Source organism: Molothrus aeneus, chromosome 1 (assembly GCF_037042795.1).
Source record: "Molothrus aeneus isolate 106 chromosome 1, BPBGC_Maene_1.0, whole genome shotgun sequence".
Taxonomy (NCBI): Eukaryota; Metazoa; Chordata; class Aves; order Passeriformes; family Icteridae; genus Molothrus; species Molothrus aeneus.
In genome coordinates this window covers 81,431,194-81,443,407 of record NC_089646.1, presented here as the reverse complement: position 1 = coordinate 81,443,407, position 12,214 = coordinate 81,431,194, and the positions used below count along the sequence as shown (strand labels likewise).

The 12,214-nt window shown below is 42.4% G+C and overlaps 1 protein-coding gene, 1 long non-coding RNA gene and 1 other non-coding gene across 5 annotated transcripts in view; 2 read left to right on the top strand and 1 right to left on the bottom strand.

The window, feature by feature from the left end:
- Positions 1-5,671, bottom strand: part of SEMA5A (semaphorin 5A) — a 313,648-nt gene extending 307,977 nt beyond the window's left edge. Inside the window, exon 1 of one of the 2 annotated variants that reach the window (XM_066559905.1) lies at positions 5,543-5,671. The gene's annotated coding sequence lies outside the window, so the exon portion shown is untranslated. Of the gene's footprint in view, positions 1-5,038; positions 5,105-5,542 lie in introns of those variants that run through there. The other variant, XM_066559914.1, reaches the window with a different exon arrangement.
- A 435-nt stretch (positions 5,672-6,106) lies between these two features.
- Positions 6,107-10,491, top strand: LOC136553948 (uncharacterized). 2 transcript variants are annotated; one of them, XR_010783256.1, is made up of 3 exons: positions 6,378-6,465; positions 6,565-6,662; positions 10,231-10,491. It is a non-coding gene; the product is annotated as an uncharacterized lncRNA (long non-coding RNA). The 2 variants fall into 2 exon arrangements; XR_010783255.1 differs by having other exon boundaries at positions 6,107-6,662.
- On the top strand, positions 10,074-10,142 carry LOC136567579 (small nucleolar RNA SNORD123). The gene has a single exon (XR_010785134.1). It is a non-coding gene; the product is annotated as a small nucleolar RNA SNORD123 (small nucleolar RNA).
- Positions 10,492-12,214: the final 1,723 nt, after the last annotated feature.

The following is a 12,214-nucleotide window of genomic DNA, read 5'->3' as shown; positions in this document are numbered from 1 at the left end:
ATTTACAGGGTCATAAAATGAGCACAACAGATAACAACAGTACCAACATCATCTTTAGCAACTTCCTCATCAGAGCTACTGATGAGGATCATCGGAGTCATGAGGCTCTTGGCTACCCCAGGCTGATACACCTTGAAGAGCACTATCAGAAAACTATCCAAAGAAATCTCATCTTTTGGCTAAGCTAGGAGTCCCATTCTGCAGCACTGGGTAATGTAACACCTGACACTACTAACAATTTTGTGTACATACTGTCTCCTAGATATTTCAGTATCATTGCTTAGGTTTAAAAAGCAACAAGGAAAAGCATGCACTGGAGCATGAGAAGGAGCTAAAATCTGGATTACACACACAGTTTATATGACAAAAACGAAGAAAACAACCATATATTGCTATTGCAAGCTCAGAATGAGAAAACAAGTGAGACCGTCAAGAGAAGAGACCATCAGCAACTGAACTCATGTTAAGTAATGCAATAGGCCAATGACTGTGGATAATTTCTTTCCAGTCTTCAGTTTTGACTACAACTCAGTAAAGAAACCCTAAAACTGCCAGACATTGAGAGAAACAAAGCAACAGATATAACCTATCCTCCTATAAATGGCAAGGCCAGGAGTTTTTCCTCAAGTACTTGGCAATTTCTCTATCAGACAAGGTCAACAGAAATTGTTTCATCCCCTACATTTTCTCCCACAAGAAGGTCATTTCAGCCATGCTCCCAGGGAACCCTTCAAAACATTTGCCAATGCAAATGTTTGTAGGTTTCCAGTGAAAGCAGGTCACTAAAATGACGCAGTAAAAAAAATATATATAAACAGTGAAATAAAAAGCAACAGGAATTTCTGAAGAGACTGTATGCTGAAGAAGACACAATGGAAAACAACTGCCCAGTAACTTTTAAAATTAGAAACAAATACTTATTCTCATGCCTTTGTCTGTAGAGTTCACCACTAACAGAAATGACTGATTCAGCAATAAGATTACTGTGGGTCAGAAGAACAGGGCCCCAAATTATTAAAATATTCTCTCCCTAGCTACAGAGGCCTTATAATTAACTTTATTTTAAACATTCCTGATTCCCAGTTAATCCTAAGTCTAACAAGAAAGCACATTTCAACAGCATTCTCAGTTTCCAGCTAGACTAGCAATTCAGAGAAGGGCAACAGCACAAAAGACAGCAGCTCAATTTTGAAATTTGGAAAGAGGTGGAGAAAAGAAGTGGGAAAATCAACACAGTTCACAGTACAGCTCATTTCTTCAGCCCACCCAATTCACATTATAAGCCACTCCTGCAGCCATCACATGTGCTCTAATTTGTTCATCACATATATTTAGTAATGCCTAAGAACATATCCCAGTATTACAGAGAGAGAGGAAAGTAAAAGGCTACATTTCAGTATTTTCAAAGTTATAATTTCTCTGAGCTTCTCCTAAACTAAACCAATACTGCAAAATGGATGCATGTTGCTATTCATCTAGCAAGGGATTAAAAAATCAGAATAATATCTGCCAAAGATTCAGAGCTGCTTAATCAACATCCCCTAAATGAAACTAATCTCCACTACTGAGGTTGGTAACCATGAAAAGATTGACAAGTTCTGTCAGAAATTAAGATCCAACAATTCTAAGGTGTACTGGAGCTCAAGGACCGATCCTGATTTTAAAAAGAAAAATGTAAAAGGATTGAAAAGCTGTATTATATGGCTATCATGCAAGAAATTTCATAACAGATAAGCTAATTGAAGATAAGTCTGGAAATGGTAGCACAGCTAACATGCTACACAGCATTTAAACTTTCTGAACAAGTCATTCAAACTCTTGGCAAAGAAATGACAATATTTGAAAAGATAAGTTTCAACAGTTGAGTTAAACTTAAGAGTTTCATTGCAAAGGCCTCAGTGCAGACTAAGTATCGATCCCAGTCTCCTGCTACTATCATTGACAAACATCAGCTTTTCTGTGAGTTGCCTGATTTTCTAATATATACTGGGACACCAGGAAATTTCTTCCAAAATCAATCTCCCCAAGCAGAGATTAATTTTATTAATGTATTTATTATGTAGAGCTGATACTACACAGCAGACAACTGGATTGCATTAAAGTATCTGTGGAAAAACACAAATTTGAGAATAGATACATGAACAAATCCACTAAAAGACAAAAGATTTGAGTGCTTCATACTTTGGAATATACATTCCAGCAAAAAATCAAGAAGACTCTAATTAGACTGCAGTTTGGGGATCATTAACTTGGTTTACATTTGCTACCTTCCTGACAAATATTAAGCGAATGTGCTATAGTTAGATGCAAACTGGCAAATTTCCTAAATAAGTCATAGGATATATTTATAAGGAAAACTAAAATAAAAGACCCAACCTGTTTTGTTTTTTTTTTTTGAAGACAATTTGCCGTTTTATCAACAACAGATTTAGCAGCAAGCCATACCTGAAGTGCACAGCTCGGGCCGTGGCATTCCCCAGGTGTCTGTAAGAACTGCAGATAGCAGAGTGCCACCTGCCTTTCACGGGTCACAGCTGCAATGCTGCAGCCTGAAAATTAAATCCAGCCTACCGCCAATAGTTGGCAAACATACCTCAGAAGCGTCAGTTTGAAAAATGTTTATAGTATTTGACTAATCAGAACAAAATAAAAAACCAAAAAACCCCAAGAACTCGTTCTTTGGAAGCAGCTACAGCTTTGCAAAACACGTTAGGACAGAACCAACATAGAGGCTGTAACTTAACACTGTTTCCAAATCAGAATGCATACACATGCCAGAGAGGATAAAAGGATGATAATAAAGAGAAACAGACTGATTAACAATAATTTTGAGAACTCTGCATTGACAAGAATACCCATTAAACATTTCCATTAAATTATTTTATAGAAAAGGAGAAGCTCCTCAGTGCTGCTTTCTATAATTATGGCCATAGCAATTCATCTCAGGAGCCATAGTAACTTCAGAACATACATTACCAAACATCAAGAGCATATCAAAATTTTATAAACCAGATGTTAAATCTAAAGCTAAATCATATTTCACTGCTACTCAGAAGTCCATCATCACAACATACTAACCAACTACCAGATACTGCTTTACATGAAGTAGCACAGTATCAGATTTCACACACCCTCCTCCCCACTATCAACAGATAGTACTGGTAGTACACACCTACTATTAACTGATAGCAGTATCAGCAATCCACTTACGTGTCCCACAGCACAGAAATCAGACCCAGCCAACACTGCTGATAAAGCTGCTGCAGACCAGAGGGCAGAAACGGGTCTCTCTGCTCCTGCTCACCCCAGGAGCTCAGCTGCTCCCTTGGCTGAATTCCTGCATGCAACCTCTAACACAAGAGCCAAAATTTGCAGGAGAATTATGTTGTATTTCTGCAGTTCACAGATTGTAGTGTACAGCTACTCCCTGAAAAGTAATGAACTTCATTCATTGAAAATCCTGTATTTGTACAAGACTATATCAACAGAAGTCAGGATCCACGTGGTTTCACTAAGTAGCTGGGGAAAAGAAAGTGAAAAACAAACGACCACACAACTCTTTCTTCTGAAAACAGCAGCAATACAGTTACCACCCTCTGCATCTCTGCCCAGGAGGAAATGAGTACAACAAACCTGCTACAACCATGTTTATGGATCATTACAAAGTGCACAGGCACTCCTACTACCTGTAAGTATTTTATGAAAACAGCACTAGTTAAAGATTAAAAGAAATGAGACACTTCAGATATTAATGCCTTCAGCTTTGTCAACCAAAACAAATCTGTAATAATATCCCAAGGAATAAGCAGTACAACTCAGAAGACAGTGTTTACCCTACTTAGTTCAAAAAAACCTCTCAAACACAGAAGTAAACTGCCACATGCCAGAGCAAAACCCTAGCTCTCAGCAGGACTCCTCACAGCTGTTCAGCATTAAAATGAGAAAGCGAGATTAGTTCATTAGTAAATGTAATAAAGTTATATTATTGGTACCTGCTGGAGAGGAAGGTGGGAACACAGCACAAAATCCAGAAATTTACCCACATCTTTCACTCTACTAAGCAAAGTAGCCAAGGCCATACCTCAGCCTTTCAAGGCAGCAATACGCTTTTGATTGACTATGTGTTACATATATGACCTCAGCAAGTTCAACAATTCTAAGTCAAACTTTACTGAACTCAGTCAGCCTTATATAACAACCAGGAGATGTTCAAACTTCTAGAAATAAGATTTGAGTGCAATTTCCACTATGAAAAAAATCTACTCTACATCAATCTAGCTGGGCTAGCATCACATCAGGCTTTTACACCAAAATTCAAACCAAGAGTGGTTAGTCAGCTTTCAGAGAGTAAGACTTTCAGATGCACTACCTTAGGGCTCCCAGAACACACTACCACTATAACTTTAATGCCACATTTTAGTTTTAAGATGTTTGTCACAGCTATAATCTTGCAAATTCTAACCATCTTCACAAGGCTGTGCATTCCTGCACAGACCTCTCCTGCCAATAGTCCAGTTTGCTGAAGGAGCAGATACACTGACAGCTCCCCCCACTGCAGCTGCCCCCTAGGAGTAATCCCGGGCAGATTATCGTTGTGTCAATCTACAACGCAGACTCAGCATCTGGAGTGATACAAAAAAACCCTAATAGTTGTCATTTATCTGGTAAGCAATCCTCACAGAACAATATATGGATACAATTGACTGAGGTGCTTCCATCTGCATCGTTGTGGAATGGTAAACTCTAACTCCCCAATTCAGAAAGTGCCAAAATAGAGCCACGCCACAGACCGAAGACAGTGCAGTTAAATAAAACAGCGAGAATTAAAGCACATCGGGGTTTCAAACCGCACTACACGAACATCCCACTGAAGACCCACGTTTCTCAGACAACTGACGGTGCCTTTCACGCCACTTCTTCTCTCGCTAGAAGATGAGCCTGAGCAAACTTCACTTGCTGAAGTGTGACAAAACCCTCTGAAACGTTCCCGAGCCAGCGGCTGCCTCTCCGCAGCCGGGGCTCAGCGACAGCCACGCACCTCACTCTCCTGGGCGAGACCGCGACCCCGAGGGCAGGAGCGGCGCGGGGGTCCCGCCGCGCGGAGCACCCGCGGTCCGGATTCCGGCCCCTCTGGAGATGCGGCTCCCTGTCCGTCTGTTTTTTCTGGTCCCGAGCGAACAGCACCGTCTACGAGGAGGACGCCCGCCCGTTCTGAAAGGCTCGGTGGACTTTCGGGGGTGGGGCCGGGCAATGCCCGAGACGGGCTCCGAGCGCCGGCAGCGCTCCCCGGCTCCGGAGCCCAGCAGCAGCGGCGCTCCGCCTCGCTGCCGGCTCCCCCTGCCGGCACCCTGCGCCGCTCCGCCCGGACCCCAGCCCGCCCGGCCTCCGAGCCCCCCGGGGGGCCGGCGGACACCGGGGCGCAGCCGGTGGAGGAGCGGGGAGGCGGCCCCGGTCACGGACAGGGCGGCCGGGAACGCGCAATGCCCGCGGCGTTCCCAAAGCGCCGCTGCGGCGAGGAGGGGAGAGGAGCCGGCAGGGTTACCTGGAGGCGCCGAGGGCTGCTCGCCGCGGGCAGGGCGGCCGGACAGGCGGGGGCTCCGCCGCCGCCGCCTCGCTGATGCCCGCTCCCGCCTCACGCCGCCATGGCCGCAGCCCCGCCGAGCCGCCCGCGCTCCGCTCGCTCCCACCAAGTTTGCGGCGCGGCAGCTGCGCGCCTCGCCCGGCGGCCGGACCCAGCGCTCCGCCGCGGGGGCGGAGCAGCCACGGCCGCCCGGCCCCGGCGATGCGGTGCGCGGCGCGGCTCGTCCCGCAGCCGGCGCTGCCCCGGGCTGGGGCGATCTCGCATTACTCCCTGCCCTCCCCCGCGCTCCCCCCTCCGGGCCAGCTGAGAAGTTGCAACTGGTTTAGATATTTGTCCTTGGGGTTTGGGTTTTTTATTTTTTATTTCCTTTTACTCTTTAATCACCGCAGCTCACAAAAACATGACCTGAGGCTGCTCCTTTTCCATCAGACCTGAGCAGGGGCGTCTGTACAACTAAGCACAACAAATCCCGGCGAGCTGCAGCGAGCGACAGCAAGAGGGAGGGGAGGCGGTGGTACACGGGCAGCGCTGCCGGTGCCGGGTCCGCAGGGGCTCCCGGCCGGTGCCCGGAGCTCCGCGGGGCTCCGGGGCCAGGGCGATGTAGCAAAACCGGGGAGCAGCAGATAGAGGAGGAGAAGGAGGGCTGGGCGCCAGCGGCTGCCCCGGGACAGCGTGGGCACGGGAGCGCCCCGGGAGCTCAAGCGGCGCGCCCGCCGGCTCTCCGCACCCCTCTCACGCCGTGCCACAGCCGGCCGGCCAGCCCCAGTGTCCCGGCCCCCCGCCTCCGGCGTGCGGCGAGCAACCGCGTAGGCAACAGGAGCCCCGCAGCAGCGGCCCCGGCCCCGCTGCGAGGGGGAGCGGGGTAATGACATTTCTGCGGCCACGTAAGAGCCTCCGGCGAGTCCCTCTCCGCCCCCTCCAGTCCCCTCCCTCCCCCTTCCCATGGCACGATCGACGTGTCAGCCCCAAAAGTTCATTTCCAGGCCCTGTGAGAGTCCCCTATAAAGGTCCCGGGGCGTGCGTGGGACAGTGAGACGTGGCACTGCGGGGCTGCAGCCGGGGCGCGTAGGCATCTCCCCAGGTACGTGCGTTCGCATTTTCGTGCTCCCCGGGTTTTCGGCGCATGCCTTTGTGTTTTGTCAGCTCACCTGTATTAAACTAGGAGGTTATTTCTGTTCATGTGTGCATTGTAATTAATTCCATCAGAGTTGGAGCTTTTTTCTTTTATGACAGCATTTGCGCATTTCTACTTCAAACTGCAGTAGAAACTGAGTTTTGTTGTTCACAGCAAGACCAAGCAATTTAGAAGACTAAAAGCAGTTAGAGTTTATTAAAACAAACAAAACCATGGAATTCATCCATGCTAGAGTAATCTTATAAAAGTTAGCTAATTAAAACAACTAGCATCAAAACTTATCAGCAAGCCAAATGTTCCAAGTCCAAATTGCCTTAAACTTCGAGCTCAATTTTACTTTGGCTAGGGTATAAAAGAAACTTGTTCAAGTAGAAACATTAACAGAAGTTTGAAATTATCATTAAAATGAAGTCCTGGAATTTGGAACATTCTTTCTGATTATTTTTTGATATTAAAAAAACCCAACCCAAATACTAAAGGCCAAACTATTTTTTTTCATAGTGTCATGTAACCCTGATACTCAAGGATGTTTCCTTATAAATAACAATAGTGTCTAAGAAGCCACTACTGTGATTACTGTAATGCCTGGGGTCACTTTCTCATGAGATTTCCTTCTGACCCAGAAAATACTTATACAGAAAATATAAGAATTCATTTTACATCTAAAAATTGCCATCAAAGTAAGAACAGATATAAGATGATTTACATACCTACACTATTAACTTCTTTGGAGTGTTATTAAGACATCTTCAGATCAACAAGTCCTACATTTCTTATGTACCTCCGCCTATTACAATACATTTAGACTTTCTTTTTAAAGAGGAGATATATTTGTTTCCCAACTGCTGTGTAAAAAAAAAAATAAAACATCCCTACTTTATCTGTGAAAAGAAAGCACCGTGTATCCAAAACCAACTGCCAAAAAAACCTAATCAAAATTCTAGCCCCCTGAATGATATACATTTTAGCCTCTAAAAATTCCTCTGCAGTTTGGCTATGAAACAATAGGCATATAAGTAAAAAAAAAAAAAAAATCCCAAAACTCACCACATTTATATCTTTATATCATACTGTGTTAATGACATACAGCACATTCTAAGAAAAATTCCACTGGAATCATATTGACTCTATATCACCCACAGAGCATTTAGTCATGCACTTTATAGTTCTGTACTAGTTTCATACAAGAATAGTCATGATGTCAATGCTTAATTTTATTTAATTTTATTTTAAAAGCTCAAGGGCAAAGATGTCTGAAACTGCCTGTGAGATTAATCATGTTTGAAATTAAGGCTAAAAACTGTAACAGTTTTAATATTACATGTAACTCTGTGCTATGTCTAAGTTACAGAGTTAAACCAGATGAGTTGAGTGAGTGAGCCCAGCAATTTTAGGTGATGCAATCCCCAGATGTACCCTTGCAAGTAGGCGCTGACAGTTTTTGTTTCTTCATAAATTGCACAGTGGTGCCTCAGTCCTAGGCTAAACCTCATTGTGTTACTATATCCAAAATAAATAAGGATATTCTTAAATTATCTAGGAATATTATGCTAAGGGCAAGGGAGAAAGCAGCAGTAGAAGCTATCTGCTATCTGATTTAAGGAAGGGAAAAAAAGAAGACCAAGTCCATTGCATCCAGCTTTTCTTCCAGTATGGAGCTCGTCTTTCTCTTCTGCCTCGTATTTTCCTGACATTATATTTCTCGCTGTTAGTAATTTTTAATCTCTCCTTCCAACAAAACAGACCCAGCATATTAAGGGATGGCAGTGTGTGGAAGCAGTCATGGTACTGCAGTTGGAAGAGGAAAAGCTGCACAGCACCTTCAGGCTTTTGGCCAGTTTGGTGGGAAGCCAGATTTCAGCTCATTCCTGTGGTGGCAGGATATAAAGAGTGTTAGAAAGCAGGGAAGGGGGTGGATTTCCATCTGTTTAGGTGGGAAAGTCACAGTGTAAGGGAAGGCCTGTCTTCCCATTACCCATCAAAAGCACCTTGGATAGTAAGCATCTCTTTCACCATTTAGAAAAACAGTCAGATACAGTACATTGAAACTTTAAGTCAGATTAAAAAGAAAAAAAAATAGAAAAAGAAGAAGGTGTGAGCTGCAGTAAAACTGAACCTTGAGTTATACTTCCATCACAGGAAAAGGTCTTTGCTTGCTTCATGATCACAGAGTTTAAGGTCTTTATTACCATTGCATATTACTTTTTCCAGACCATTGAAAACATTAGTCATTTTTGTTTAATTCATGAAAAACAGGCAGAGGAAAACTTTGAAGTCTCACAGTTAATTGCCTACTTTTGTGTTTTCTAACCACATCATTTATTACTGAGGAGAAACCCTACCTGTGACCAGAGCCTTTCCAGAGCAGACCAGGCAGAAGAATGGTGCATACAAACAAGCACCCTTGCCTGAATCAATGCTTAAATGCAGAGAGTTTGTGCAGTCTGGTGTCTTGAATTTACCTGACATACACAATATTGTTGAAATACCCAATCATCAGCTCTACATTAGTGTTTCTTTCTTCTTTCCCACTGAGATTCAGGAAAGTATTTGCCCTGCTGCATTTGAGCTGAGTGAGCCCTTAGCATTCCCACCTGCATTGAGCAACATCTTGCAAGGCTGGATCATCAAAAGTCTGCCATATTTAAATACCAGGGACTTGTGATGTTGTTGTGTGCAAAAACAGGAATGACATCTTCATCCCAGGAAAGCAGATGACCCAGAGGATTTAAGTTTGCCATCCTCATCCTCAGATGGGTCTGGTAGGGAAGTACACTGTTAAAAAGTAGGGCAGGAAAGGCTGTAGCTGTATATGCCCAGTAGGAGACACAGGGCAAGGTCAGACTGAGCATCATTTTAATTGTCTTAGCAAAAGACACCATTGCAATTCTTCATTTAAATAATAGGGAAGTAAATGTCAATAATTACAAACTTTGTTGTTTTCCATTAAGTTACCGACTCATGTTAAGTTCTGTATTTAAAGGTTCAGCTGACTGGTCTCCATAATATCTATAAATTAGGAAAAGCTAGGTGAGAGTCTAAAACTTGGCTCCTGAGAACTGATGAGTTTATGTTTACCATTTGTGATCAAAAGACAAAGTAATATTTCTCAAGGCATTTCTATTATTAAGGCTCTTTATAGACAAAATGGTTTGTTTTTATGAATGCATAAGATATTTTCAACACAGCTATATAAATAAATGTGCACTTACATTTATAAACCTCTGACCTGATTTTTAGTAATTGCTGCTTTCTTTCTATTAAAGTCTCTGACAGATAAGGCAGTTAAAGAAGTTATTATATGAATTCTAAATAAGGAGCATCTAACTTCAAGTCCCTAAAAGTAGTTAAATATTTGGTGAAAATGATGAATTCTTGGGTACTGATTCATGTGATCTGAAAATGCCATCCATTTCCTGATTCACCTTCATATCTCCTCCAGGAAAAAAAAAGTATTTTACAATGAATACCGTCAGTCAAACAATTTTTATGTGTCTGTTTTTCTATCTTTCAGCCAATTCCCTGAACTGATACTTTCAAAATGAAGAGGAAGATAAGAGTGGGAATGAAGAATGCCTTGGAGAAATCCAGTCATAAAGTTTGAGGAGTAGAAATAATAGGAAATATTAATAACTCTGGTCTCTTACATAGGTCAGAATTTAGACTGAAATGATGTAAAGTTACAAACCTGAGACATAAGGGCTATTAAATTTAAATCAAGATTCAAAGATTTTTAAATTAATACATAATAAAAATATTTGCTTCTTCTCCTCTACTTTGGTTGGTAATCTATTCTGCTGCCTTATACAACTTTCTTATATAGACTAATTTAAGTTTTCATTTTTGTTTTATATTAGCCCCAAGGCACCTCTTCAAACTAAGCCAGAGTATATATTAGCAATCCATTAGTTGCTCCTCTCTGTCTGCTTGTCCCTAATCATTAATATTGAATTCCTGTGTTACTACATCACCCAGCAGTACAAGTGGAATTCAGATAGAGAGCACAAACACACCACACACACCACACACACACACACTCATATATAAATGAAATTTTATCACTGCCAAGAAGTCTAAAACACAGGACTCAGAGCTCATAGATGACATAGAGCTCATCTAGACTTCAGTTTTGTGCTGGCCTTTTTGGGGATGAGTGGATAGAGAGGATACTTGGCATAACTCCTGCTGTCATATAATCAGACCTTCCCAGTTTCTAAAAGGAATTTTAACAAGCTGTGAAGTCCTCATAACTCAGACAACATTTCTGTGGCACTGATCTAGCACTAGGAGCCCTATAAGAAGCTTACCAAGTGGTGGTGGAATTGTCTGTGCTATTTAATTTTATTTAATAGTAAATTCCCGAAGTAGGCCAACATCTAAGTCACTTTTAAAAAGTTATCTATCTAAATTACTGTGAACCCCTGTATGAACCTTATTGTTTTGCTTTTAGCTTATCTTAAATCCAGTAAAAAATGCACGTAAATCAAATAGACATTAACAAAAAAAAAAGACTGATCAGTAATGGGTTTTCCTATAAAGAGTGTGACTGTCTTTAATGAGAGTTCATATACCCCTTTAGTTAGGCACAGACAGCGTATTTATGTGACCAAGATCTCACTTGCTCTCTGCCTTTTCACTCTCTAAGACTGACAGTGAACACTGTAAGGTAGATGTACTTGTCAAGGGGGGTTTTGTAGGAGGGAAGAGAGGCAGCATCTTAACAAGGTGTGTGACATATTGTAAGCATTTTTCCAGCTATGCACTTCCTGTCAGATCATTTGATAGGAGTAATAAAAGTTACAAATCCAGTTGAAGTGATATTTTCCTCAGTTGCTCTTACACTGTATTCAGTTGCCTGTTAGGAAAGAACTAGATGGCATTGTTTAAATCCAGTCTTTATAATCTGGAATTATTACAGAGCAAAATGCTTAACAACTTGAAAGTGGCTACAGAAGCAGTACTAGGCAAAGACAAAAGAGAAAATAAATTAAATTAGTGTTTGTTACTGAGAAATAGAAACAAGTAACCAACACACACACACACCAACACACACACTGCAAACCTAACTGAATTTAGTTCCTTTGATGATTTTACTGAGACACTAAAGCACCCTCCTCACAGTCTGATCTTCTGTTGTTACTAGTTGAACTCAGGCCAGATAGAGCAATGAGAGTATAAGGAGGTACCTATGTCTTTCTTGACTTGAAAGGAAGCCCAGCCCACTTTTTTACATTTTTTTGTGCATCTTGAGAATTCAGCAAGTGTCATTAGTTTGATGTGTTTCAAAAGTTGCCCATAAGCAATACCAAAAATCTGCTAAGAATCTGTGTTGAGCTGAACTCTCTGCTGTCAAACTTTAAGCCTTCATTTTTTTGCTCTGTCCCATAGTGATCCCCAAACTAAAGAGATCCCACCATTTCCCAAACAGCTGTGAGCTTTGCTGGCAAAGTAAAGCACATCCATTTATTGCAGGCAGACCATTTAAAAGTGTGCAGCTA